The 10,364-nt window shown below is 45.3% G+C and overlaps 1 long non-coding RNA gene and 1 pseudogene across 1 annotated transcript; both read right to left on the bottom strand.

The window, feature by feature from the left end:
* Window positions 1-1,648: 1,648 nt before the first annotated feature.
* LOC134483044 (uncharacterized) lies at window positions 1,649-5,416 on the bottom strand. Its single transcript, XR_010059868.1, has 2 exons — window positions 1,900-5,416; window positions 1,649-1,743 (listed from the first exon to the last, which is right to left on the bottom strand). It is a non-coding gene; the product is annotated as an uncharacterized LOC134483044 (long non-coding RNA).
* A 1,278-nt stretch (window positions 5,417-6,694) lies between these two features.
* Window positions 6,695-7,455, bottom strand: Txnl4a-ps9 (thioredoxin-like 4A, pseudogene 9; annotated as a pseudogene).
* Window positions 7,456-10,364: the final 2,909 nt, after the last annotated feature.

The raw sequence follows: 10,364 nt of genomic DNA, 5'->3' as shown, positions 1-10,364 counted from the left end.
TAGTAGAACAGACGTTTATATCTGGAAGGGGGGTGGGGAGGAGCCCCTCCCTATGTTCTTTCTCTTTTCTCTCCCCTTAAACTTGCTGTCTATCAGAGCATGACATTGAACTTCTGATCCTTTTATCTCATATCTTGACTACTGAGATTATAGGCTTGGACCACATGCCTTCTTCTTGTTGTTATTTTTGTGTGTGTGTGTGTGTGTGTGTGTGTGTGTGTGTGTGTGTGTGTGTGTGTGTGTGTGTGTTTAGACAGGGTCTCACCATATAGCCTTAGGGAACTTGCTATGTAGAGTAAGTTGGCTTCAAACGCACAGAAACACACCTGCCTCTGCTTCCAGGGCACCAGTGCTGGCCTCGAAGGCATGTGCCACCAGCCCCTGCTCGCCATGCCCCATTTTACGGGGCGCTGGGCATTGAACTAAGAGTTTCACAAGCGCTCTATCAACTGAGCTAGAGCTTCAGCCAAGTTTAGTTCGAGCTGGCCTCAGAGTTGTGATCCACCTGTCCCTGGGCCCCTCCTTCAGCACATGCCGCCACAGTGTTAGCCGTTCGTTTTTTGTTTCTGAGGCAGTCTCGCCATGTAGACTGTGCAAGCCTTGAACTCAAAACCTTTCTGCCTCAGCTTCCCCAGTGGTGGGAACACGGGTGTGCAGTACCACACCAGGACATTCATGAATGCTCGTTTCATCTTATTTGTGATCGTCGGTCCGCACATTGATTGAAAGGGTGTTTCTCCAGCCATGTGAGTTCTTCTGGTTCCATTCAACCCGTTCCCAGGGCCCTTCCCAGAAATGCATTCCTTCACTGTGGCAAGTTCGGTTGTTCTTTCTGTGCTGTGCCAGCAAGGAGCATCTGGTTGCCATTGGCTTTGGTGAATCACTGGCTTGGTGAGCGGGAAACATCATCATTGAATGGCCACATGGTCACCCGGCCCCTGGCAAAGCGACCTGTTCCCTCCCATTTCATCAGAAACTGTGTCCTCTGGGCCTTCAATGTGGCTTTGTTGGGGTTAAAGGCTGCTTGAGGTCTTCCAGGACCTCTTACAGGGCATAACCTTAGCAGTCCCTCGAATGTGAGTCTTGATTCCAGTGAACAGAGCAGCTGTGCTGCCCTCTGTCTGACTCCTGGGTTCCAGTTCACTTCCGGGATGAGACAGATTGGGGGGGGGTGAATGAATGAATGAATTTGGGGGTTTGTTTGGGAGCTCAGGCAACTCTTTGGAAATCTGTAGAACTATTTGCAGTGCCAGGATTCGGGAGTGTAAACAGTTTCAGCAATTGTGGCATTGTTGCAGAGGACTGGGATTTAGGTGGCCCTGGTGTCCTCCCTCTGTGAACGACTACTTTGTAATCAGGTGCCTTAGCATGTGACCTACAACGATTTTAAAGCCGTATTTCACTTAGAAAAGCCAACAGCAAAGAATACACAGATACACATCATCTCTCTCTCCAGGTAGAACAACCCTGTGTCTGCTTAGCGCTGTCGTTCCTTTTATTGCTTGCCCCCTCTACCCAACGCACAGATATAGGTGTGAGTATATGCGCGCACGTGCACACACACACACACACACACACACACACACACACACGCAGCCTTAGTCAAGGTTTCTATTCCAGCACAAACATCATGACCAAGAAGCAAGTTGGGGAGGAAAGGGTTTATTCAGCTTACACTTCCACATTGCTGTTCATCACCAAAGGATGTCAGGACTGGAACTCAAGCAGGTCAGGAAGCAGGAGCTGATGGAGAGGCCATGGAGGGATGTTACTTACTGGCTTGCTTCCCCTGGCTTGCTCAGCTTGCTCTCTTACAGAACCCAGGACTATCAGCCTAGGGATAGCACCATCCACAACAGGCCCTCCCACCCTTGATCACTAATTGAGAAAATGCCTTACAGCTGGATCTCATGGAGGCATTTCCTCAAGGGAGGCTCTTTCTCTGTGGTAACTCCAGTGTGTGTCAAGTTGATACACAAACCAGCCAGTACACACACGCTGCCTTATTTTGGGTAGAAATATTGAAACATAATTGTTGCCATAGTTCTTTGCTTCTAGGCCTATCAGCCAACACGCCCTGGGGATGAGCAGCCTCCAGCATAAACATACGGATATCACTGTTAATGAACTGAGTATTAGTTTCATAACATCGGTTAGTGTACAATCCATAGTCAATACACAATACACACACGTCTCTTCAAATGACTTTACAGAGCTAGGCTATTTTCTATTCCAAAATCTAATCTCAGTTATTTGCACGGTGTCATCAGTCCCTGGAGTCTTTTTCAGCCATCCTTTCAACTTTCTATCATCTCTCAAGACACTGGCTTTTTTTTTTTTTTTTTTTTTTTTTTTTTTAGGACTTAGGCCAACTGGTCTTGTAGAATGTCCCATAGTCTGAAATGGTCTGATTGTTTCCTTATGGCTAGAGTACAGTTGAAACAGCCACGCCAAGAAGTCTGCACACTGGTATTATTTTATGGTTCTCACTACACCAGGAGGTCCAAATGTTCATGGTAAGTTTGTTTCCTTTCCTAAGACAATGGCCATCAAATGCCTCCGAGGCCAAGAAGCACTTTCTCCGTGGACGTAGTAAGTAGTACACAGGGTTCTCTGGGTCTGTGGGAATAGCTTGTCCTCTAGCAGTCTCCCTCTGGTGATCTTGTCTGTAGTTGATCTTTGCATGGATAATCAAGGGGGCCACAGATGGCAATTTTCTACCCTTCCTCCCAATTATTAGCCGCTGTGGTAGAATATGCCTTCCCCTCAAATTAACAAAAAGACCTACAAGCTGAATTAGCCACCCTTCTTGTAGCTATGATTCAAATATGTGACTTGAATTACTTTAAGGGAGGAGGAATCTGTTTGGGCTTGAAGTTTGAAGACATGGTCCATTGTGGTAAGTAAGACATATGGCAGCGAAGCTCTCTGTGACTGGAGCAGAAGCGTGGATTTGCTTCCTCACACCAGGACCAGGAGGCAGAGTGTGGCAGTGCTCAGCTGGTTTTCATCTGTGTCCTTTGCTAGTCGAGGACACTAGACTGTGGAATGGTGCCACACTTACCTCAGGAGAGGCATTCCTGCTCCGCTAACCCTTCCTGGACCGCCTCACATGGACACACCCCATGTGTTTCTTAATCCAATCAATCTGACCCTCAAAAGTAACTGGCTCACAAACCAAACCTTCACTGAACGCTTGCTGGATGATGTGGCCGTTCTCCCTCCTCTGACTGCTGATGTAAAATGGCCCTGGGTGGTAATGAAGCTGTCTCCATCATCTTATTCTGTCTCTCACACAGAATCATAAGGATTTGGATTCCGTTTTGAACTGAATCCTGATCTGTTTCTTCTTTTTCTTGGTTAGACTCAAAACAGCTCACAAAATACGTAAAGTACTATTGGATTGATGGGGAGTGTCATGGTTGAGCGTTTATGCTCCCCTCAACTACACCTATGAAAACCAAGACCCCCATGGTGACAGTATTAGGAGATGTGGGGGCGGCCTTTGGCCAATGATCCCATCTTGTAGGCTTTGCCTGTATAGTTAATAGCATGTTGGCCTAGCGAGTACCAGACGCTGATTCAGTTCCTAGCACATATTTAAAAACAATTAAATAAATTTAGTATTAAGTACAAAGTAATCACATTTTTCAGAAAGATCCCAGAGAGCCAGTTTCTTCTTACACACGAGGGCACACAAATGTGGCTTCTGTGACAGAATCACACACCGCACCTCCATGCGCCTACATATTGAATCTGCTAACACATTGATCTCACTTTCCAGCTTCTAGAACAGTGTTAGATGCATTTCTGTTGTTTATAAGTCGCTCTGAGGCAGCACTGGGGATAGTTTAGTAACTGGAACTGCACACGGCTAAGGCTATGCCCATGTCCCTCTTTTAGTAACTCCCTTTTTCTAGTAACTGTGCACTTGGCCACCCGGATCTCTTACCAGCATGTACAGTGCTCGCTCTCTGAACATGCAGTTAGCAATCTACTAACAACAGAGGACCCCTGTCTCGGGCTGCCCACATACCCCTCCCTCTGTAACAATGGAGTAAGTGTCTCCTCCCCTAACAACCATCCGCCTCAGGCCTAGCCTCCTTCAGTGGTTTTCTCCTTATATCTGAGTAGAAGAATGGAAAGGCCAGTCTGGCCTGAACTGGAACTGGGTATATGTGCAATAAGGTAAAAATTTCTCAATTTGGCTAGCTTATTCCTGTGCATAGTTGGATATTGGTAGGATTAAAATCAGATCTGCCGCGGGTTGGGGATTTAGCTCAGCGGTAGAGGGCTTGCCTAGCATGCGCAAGGCCCTGGGTTCGGTCCCCAGCTCCGGGGGAAAAAAAAAAGAAAAAAAAAATCAGATCTGCCATGGAAAGCAACAGGCAGAGTAGAAAAGTGAGTATAAGGTCTAATGTATCGCTAGTATAAGGTCTAATGTATCGCTAGTATAAGGTCTAATGTATCGCTAGTATAAGGTCTAATGTATCGCTAGTATAAGGTCTAATGTATCGCTAGTATAAGGTCTAATGTATCGCTAGTATAAGGTCTAATGTATCGCTAGTATAAGATCTAATCTATCGCTAGGCACAATACTGCATGCTTTCAATCCCAGCAGTCAGGGGGAATCTCTGTTCTCCCCGATCCAGCCTGATCCCAAGTTCCGGGCCAGCCAGAGCCACAGTGTGAGGCCCTGTTGCAAAACAAAGTAAAATAAAACACAACGACAAACAAGCATAAAAAGCCAATTCATCAATCACAATGGAGAAAGTAGGCCCCTTGGCAATCAAACTCCTCTTCAGTTTTATAAAAGCATCTGCGCCCACGGGGCCTCTGCTTTCTTGCCGTGTATTCTAATCTTTTCTGTTATTTTCTTTAAATAAAGTCCCTTCACTACTTCGTAAGCTGCATGGGATTTTATTTCATTCTTGAATAAAGTGTTGAGAGTCTGGAATTCCCGGGCCCTGACCTGGACCACGGTAACATGGTATTTTGTTTCAGCTTTCTCCTGGGCCTAAGAAGTGGTCATGAACTTGAACCTTCTGGGATGACCACCTTTCTTCCTCTTCTGCAGGTTTATTTCACACCACCCCCTTCTCCAGTCCTTCCACGACAGCTCTGCACCGTCACTGAATGAATAGCCTTGCGTCCTACTTCTTCCGTTAGAAAGTTGGCCAGAAGCTTTCATATTGTCTCACCGTCCCTATCTACCAGCTCTTGTGACCCACACACCCCATTCCTCCCCATCCTGTTCACACAGGAGGCTTATCCCTGCCCCCATCAGATATCTCTGGAAAGTTTTTTTTTACTTACTTTTTAATTTATTATTCTTATTTAATTTATTTTCTTATTTTCTGTTAATCTCCTTGAGCCAGGGTATTCATGCCTGGTTTTGGACTCCTCCAGCATCAGCCTCTGGAATGCTAGGATAAAGGATATTCCCCCCTCTCCCTCTCCCTCCCCTTCTCCCTCTCCCTCCCCCTCTCCCTCCCCTCCCCCTCCCTCTTTCTCTCCCCCTTTCTCCCTCCCCCTTTCTCCCTCCCTCTTACTTCCTTTCCTCCCCCCCCCTGAAATGAATGAAATCTTACTATGTAAGTAGCCTGACATAGGCATCCTGACCTGAGTGCAGGGATCCCAAGTCTGGTCCTCCTGGACGAGCACCATGCATTCTTAATGGCGGAACCATCTCTGCAGTCTTGTGTATTTCTAAAAGACAGTTTTAATCCAGTTTAGAGGAAGAGCGTTTACTGATTAACTGAATGAAACCAATTTATTTTCTCAAGCTTGTCATTCCCTACTCCCTAAACAGTCTTCTAAGTTTATAAATAATTTATATTTTTTTAACATGTTCACAGCTTTAGACAGTTAAACGAGTAACATCGAGATGGTTAAGGTAAAGGCAGTTGATCCTCAAGCCTGAAGACCTGCCTTTGATCCCTGGACTACGCTGTAGAAGGAGAGAAGGATATAGCGATATCCTCTGACCTCCATATACACTCTGACGCATTAAATACACACATCACACACGTCTCATACACAGGTCAGACACATACACATCACACATACACCACATACACACCACACACACATACAGACTGCACACCCACACTCTACTGGCTGGTTTTGTGTGTCAACTTGACACAAGCTGGAGTTATCACAGAGAAAGGAGCCTCCCTTGAGGAAATGCCTCCATGAGACCCAGCTGTAAGGCATTTTCTCAATTAGTGATCAAGGGGGGAGGGCCCATCCCATTGTGGGTGGTGCCATCCCTGGGCTGGTGGTCTTGGATTCTATAAGAGAGCAAGCTGAGCAAGCCAGGGGAAGCAAGCCAGTAAAAGACATCCCTCCATGGCCTCTGTATCAGCTCCTGCTTCCTGACCTGCTTGAGTTCCTGTGGTGATGAACAGCAATGTGGAAAACGTGTAAGCTGAATAAACTCTTTCCTCCCCAACTTGCTGCTGCTTCTGCTTCTTCTTCTTCTTCTTCTTCTTCTTCTTCTTCTTCTTCTTCTTCTTCTTCTTCTTCTTCTTCTTCTTCTTCTTCTTCTTCTTCTCCTCCTCCTCCTCCTCCTCCTCCTCCTCCTCCTCCTCCTCCTCCTCCTCCTCCTCCTCCTTCTTTATTTAACTATTCCTTCAGCATGTTTATTTGCTTCAGGTAGTTAAGGCCCCGCAACCCTCATCATCTCAAGGATCCTCCAGCTCTAAGGCCATGTTCTGCTGCAGGCCCTTTCCCGAGGCTATGAGGGCAGAGTCTGTCTAGCTGAAAGAGGCTCCCAGTGTCCTTTGCACAGCCTGAGGCAGTGCTCGTTATCTGTACTTTGTAGAATAGTTCTTGGGCGACACCACCAGGCCTCAGCCTTTGCGGGCGCCACGGTACACGGTCTCTATGATGTCAACCATTTCATGCTTGTCTTCCATGGCCCAGTTGATCTTGTTATTGTTACCAGTGCCCAAATCAATCATGATGTTTGTTTCTGAAGAAGAACATGACCGTGCATGGGTCATAGAGCTCGTACATCTTGTCGAAGTCAGGTACTTCTTCTGTAATATCCACAAGACAAATAACTGCAAAATTTTTAACCTTTTCGGTGATGCTGTACAGAATCTCATCCATCTTCAAGCAAGTGTGATCCCAGTCATGTCCGAAGCGAATGACGACCACTCAGTCCTCTTCTGAAAGGATGGCCTGGTCTACCTGTCAGCCATTATGCAGATGTGGAAGCCTCCAACTTGCTTCTTGGTCATGATGTTTACTTATGTAGGAATAGAAACCAAAAGACACACACATGGACACACCTCACTGCACACACACACACACACACACACACACACACACACACACACACATGCCTGCACTCACAGAGTTGTATACACATATCCAATACACATATCAAACACACATCACATACACACATACCACACAGAACACATCTTTCACACACACACACACACACACACACACACACACACACACACATATATATGCAAGCCTGCACATACACCCCCACACACACCACATCCACACACACATACCACACACAAACACAACACAAGCAGAACACATCTTTCACATACACATATAGACACAAGCCTGCACATACAGCCACCCACATACCACATACACACACATATCCAACACACATATTATACACATGCATATCTGCTCTCTCTCTCTCTCTCTCTCTCTCTCTCTCTCTCTCTCTTTCACACACACACACACACACACACACACACACACACACACACGCACACCATCAAATAGTTGTACATTGATTAACATGAAAACCAGTCTTTCTTTGTCTCACTCCTCTGCAGCTGGGATTCTCACCTAGATACTTGCCTTATTTCTTCCTGGTTTTTATTTCTATCTTTCTCTACATCTGTGCGTTCTTATACAGATGTAGAACGTCATGTTTTAGGTATCCTCTCATGGTTTCTTCACTCACAGGATGACCCGGTCTGTTTCTTCTCTTCAGTCTTTCTCCACTCCACCTTCCTTCCAACCGCTGTACATCTGTCCCAGGTCTTGGTTAAGTTGACATTTGTGTGCACAGATGAGCTGTGTACAATTTTCTGTTTTCCTTAGAGATGATAAATTTTTTCTGTCCACGTGTTTGTGGTCTTTACATCATTAATCTACCCTCAAAGTGTCTGCCAGAGGAATAACCCTGTTAGGATTTCAAACACATCTCTTAACTCTTTCTGGTTTTCTTTTTGAAACATTTCTTCTGGAGTCTTTCTCCTGTGTGGGTTGTTGGCTCTCAAGGGCCTTCTGTAAAACTACAGCCCTGGGGGGTCTCCTCTTGCTGTCACTCTGGAATTTTCTCTCCTGGTTCATCTCATTTCCTGGATCCCGCATAATTGTCAAAGTAAATTTCCTTCTCCTCCTCCTTTTCCTCCTCCTCCTCCACCTCCTCCCATTCCTCCTCCTTTGCTTTCTCCCATTCCTCTTCCTTCCCCTCCACCTCCTCACATTCCTCCTCCTCCACCTCCAAACATTCCTCCTCCTCCCAACCCTTCTCCTCTTTCTTGTCTTTTGATTCTGGGTCTCATGTAGTCAGGGATGCCCTTGAACTCTTTATCCACTTCCCCAGTGCTACAGTCACTGGTCTGGGCTATCATGCTCAGCCCACATAATCTTTATTGGTGAACTGACTGACTCATTTAACTCATTCATATTCCAGTGGACTCCTAGGAAACAATGCTTGGAGGATATGTATTTTAAAATACCTCATTATGAAATTGTGTTAAAAATAATCAGGTGTGGTAACTGTCGGGCACTTGTGAGTCCAGCTACTTACTAGGGAAGCTAAAGGTGGATGTTTCTGAGTTTAAGCCCAGCCTGGATGGACTGCATGAAATTACACGCTCTCTCTCTCTCTCTCTCTCTCTCTCTCTCTCTCTCTCTCTCTCTCTGAAATCATTTTAAAATGAATTTTGAAGTAATGATCTAGTTTCTGTCCACCTCTGGAATTGTTCTGTGAACAATGTTCACTTTCTACACGCTGTTGGGGTCTTAGTTTGAACCTGACATTTTAAAAGTTCACAGTGATTTGTTGGCGTGAGTTCAAAAGGATGATTTAGTTATCTGGTATGTTTTTCTGTGTGCTTCAGTACTGCATAATTTCCTTGAATTGTTTGTTTTGAAAAAAATTTTACTTTAATGTGTGTGTGTGTGTGTGTGTGTGTGTGTGTGTGTGTGTGTGCATGACATTGCATAGTTTGCAACCTCTTGCTTTCTGGACAATTTTCTCTTCCAAGCATTTCACTGGATTTTTCAGCTTTGCCACAATAATTTTAATTTGCAAGAACATTTGTCTCTGATTCTTCTTCATTACTGCAACATTCTCATTGTATCTCTGTGTACTTTGTTTTTTTACAGAAATATTTCTCTTTCTGTGTTGTCTCTTTCCTGAGAACTCTTTTATTTGCTGAGTTTGAACCTATTTCTATCTATCTATCTATCTATCTATCTATCTATCTATCTATCTATCTTTTAAGATAGGGTTTCACTATGTGGCCTCTTTTGGACTGAGTAGACTAGGCTCAGGCTGGCCTTGATCTCAGAGAGATTTGCCTGCCTCTGGTCCACCTGTCTCTGCCTCCAGAGTCCTGGGATTAATGGCATATCACCCACTCTTCCCATTTATCCTGAAGTGGATTTCTGGAAGGATCACTCTTTAGAACCTCTCTTGCATCTGTCTTTGACTTTGTATTTGCTTCAGGCTCCTTGTTCAAGACCCACGTCTCTAAGGTTACCTTTGTGGATGACGGTCTTGTCAAGGGGGGCACCCAGAAAGCATGGTGTAAGAATGAAGTGACTATAGTTATAATCTGTCACAACAAGACTTGATGTTTGACCTCCGAACATTTCTTTTTGTTCTTGGCAGCTGTTCCTTTGCAGAGATAGAAGCCACTAGGCCGTGAATGCAGGGCTGTCTAAGGTGTCCTTATCAATGTTCTTTATGGAGATAGCCTTGCATCCAAAGTAGGTCTAACCAGGGCCAGAACCACTTCCTCGGGTTTCATGAATATGCCCATTTTGACAAGAGCCACCGGAGCCTACCACAGGCAGGAAGCCCTGTCCTATTTCTATGATGTCATTTCCTCTCATATTTAACCATCCTCCTAACTAACCAGGACACTGAGAAGACTAGAATATGGAGAGAAACTCTGTGATGGGTGACGCTTGGCAACTGGCAGCAAACATTTTTTTTTTATTTATGACAGTGTCTCGTGTAGTCCAGGATGGCCTTGAGTGAACTCTTTGTGTAACCAAGGATGACCTTGAATTTATGATCCTCCTGTCTCTGTCCCCCAAGTGTAGGGGTTGCAGGTGTGAATCCTCATAGCTGACAGTAG

This window comes from Rattus norvegicus, chromosome 18 (genome assembly GCF_036323735.1).
Source record: "Rattus norvegicus strain BN/NHsdMcwi chromosome 18, GRCr8, whole genome shotgun sequence".
Classification (NCBI taxonomy): Eukaryota; Metazoa; Chordata; class Mammalia; order Rodentia; family Muridae; genus Rattus; species Rattus norvegicus.
The sequence above is the reverse complement of the archived record's forward strand: the minus strand, read 5'-3'. Positions and strand labels throughout refer to the sequence as shown.